This window comes from Callorhinus ursinus, unplaced genomic scaffold, assembly GCF_003265705.2.
Source record: "Callorhinus ursinus isolate GAN/ISIS: 27379988/994484 unplaced genomic scaffold, GSC_fseal_2.0 scaffold20, whole genome shotgun sequence".
Classification (NCBI taxonomy): domain Eukaryota; kingdom Metazoa; phylum Chordata; class Mammalia; order Carnivora; family Otariidae; genus Callorhinus; species Callorhinus ursinus.
Window position 1 is genome coordinate 24867735 of NW_027397082.1, and position 2620 is coordinate 24870354.

Consider the following 2620-nt stretch of genomic DNA (forward strand, 5'->3'; position numbering starts at 1 on the left):
TTTTGAGTATATAGCTAGGAGCAGAGTTGCTGGGTCATATGGTAATTCTATGTTCAATTTATTGGGAAAGCACCAAACCGTTTTCCACAACAGCTATGCCATTTTTATGTTTCTTCCTGCAATATATGAGGGTTCCAATTTTTCCACATTTTTGTCAAAACTTGTAAATTTCCATTATTATTGCCTTACATGCTCTTAATACATTCACATCACTCTGTTCATATTTTACTGGACAAAGCAGGTCACATGATCATACCTAGCTTCAAGGTGGGTGAGAGGCACAGTCCTACCATGTGCCAGAAACAGGAGTGCTGGGACATTTGTGAGCAGCCCTAATGACTATCACACAGTCAATATCAAGAGAGATGAGAGATTAGATCAAAATAAACCCATTGTCTCTCTGAGAGTTCATATGCACAAATCAGGCCATTATATCTTGCTCAAATATTATAAAGTTTCCAGGAGGAAAATGATCCAAGACTCACTGTATAGATGTGAGCTAAAAGAAGAGGGGAATAAAGGCCAGAAGGAAAGAACAGAAATAAAAAACTTCTAAAGTAGAATACCTTATTTTGTTAATGAATTATAAATACAATTTTGGGGGGCACCTGGGTGGCTCAGTCGGTTAAGCGGCTGCCTTCGGCTCAGGTCATGATCCCAGGGTCCTGGGATCGAGCCCCATGTCCGGCTCCCTGCTCAGCAGAGAGCCTGCTTCTCCCTCTCCCTCTGCCTGCCACTCTGCCTACTTGTGCTCTCTAGCTCTCTGTCAAATAAATAAATAAAATCTTTAAAAAAAAATACAATTTTGGAAAACATACAAAAGCATGTCACTCTGAAAAAAATTTGGTATCTTCTTTTAGTACAAAATACAGTGTAGCCAAATACCACTCAAATTCTGGTAATTAAACTTTCAGCCTGAAGTTGGTTCGCCTCTCAATGGCTTCTCACAAGTAAATGCTGCAGTACATTTTGTGAAATAGAATAACCAAAGAATCATTTTCTGATGAAGCTACAAACCAATCTGAAAATTGTGGAAATAGAAATCTGCATGGAAAGATTTTCCTGAAAAGGAGGGCTGCACGTCAACAAGCTTCTCCTGTTACCCAGCAACAGCTCCTCTGGCATTCCCTTTAATGGGGTAATTTCAGCTGGTGGCTGGTGCAACCTTGAAATGGTCCTGTTTGTTTTCCTGCTCCCCGATATGGAGAGGTCACTGCTGATAATAATGTGGCTGCCGGTCATTACTATCTGGAGTGTGATAACTTGGCAGAATTGCCTCAAAATGCTCTTTATCTTGACATTAACTCTGCATATACAGTTGAGTCCCACTAGATGCACATTTCAAAGCCTAAGGATATTTACATTTTAGAGATAAAAATGACCAGTATGGGTGTTGGTGGAGGGATTAAACATTGTTGTGCTTTGTCCAGTTTGTAGCTATTCCATCAATAAATAATTATTATTCAAACAGCCAGGTTTGAATCTCAGCTCCACCACTGCTATTTGTATGTTCTTAGACATGCTTACTAATCTTTCTATGATGGACCTGAATCATCTATAAAATGGAGTTAATCATAGTGTTCACCATATAAACTTGTGAGGATTAAGTGATCTCATACATGCAAAGTTCTTAGAACAATGTCTGACACACAGGAGATGAATGTAATCAATGGCTTTGACTCTTTGGGTATTGTGTTCGCTCTTGACAAATCACTCTTCCTCTCCCATGACTCCCTTCCCTGTCTGGGTTAGGCACCCCCTGCCATGTGTCTTTCTGGCATGCTATACTTCCTCATGGCTAAACAACATCTAAATGGAATTATAATTGTGTGTTTAATTCCAGCTAGAAGCTCTGGATGGGTAGGTGTTTGGTCTGCCATGTTCACCATTGCATCCCTATGTATACTTATTCATCGGATGCACCTCCAGCAAGTTAGTGTGAAGTTGCAAAAGCAGCCAGCCTAACCTAGTGGGGAACAAGGAGAAGGCAGCTGTTGACTGAGATTTACCAGGACTTTGCAGGGAGTCTGAGAGGAAAACTGCTGAGTCATAGGCATGCATTTCCAGCAGGAAATAATTTTATTTTGAGGTCTTGCAACATTGCTGTTTGGGCATGTAGCAGGTACTGACTGTCCCACCAGAAAACAAAGGCACATAAATAATCACTGTCTTATCTTTGAACTCTTTCTTGTAAGTAATGGGATTTACTTGAACTAGCTTCACAAAAGATAGGTGGAGGTGGAGGGGGGAAGATATGTAAGGATATACGGGGTGTGTCTCAAAAGCCAAAGGTGGGAATGCTGCAGGGTTTCCTGCAGGACTGTCCTCTCTCAGACTCCTCTCTCTTTCTTTATGGGGCAGATGGTTCCATGATGCCAGGTCTCCCTGCCCATCTGCTTTTTTCTTCTCTTTCTTCAGGTTTCTGTTCAGTGAAAGAAAAGTCAGCTCTTGGGGTTATGTGACCCTCGGTTCCAGGTGCACCCTGAGAATAACTAGCTCTTGCTTAGCCAACCAAACTTCATTTCCAGGGGGAGAATCTGATTGGTTCATATGGAGCCAGATGTCTCCCTTGATCTGATTTATAATCACCCAGGATCATCTGTTACAAACAAGGTTGCCA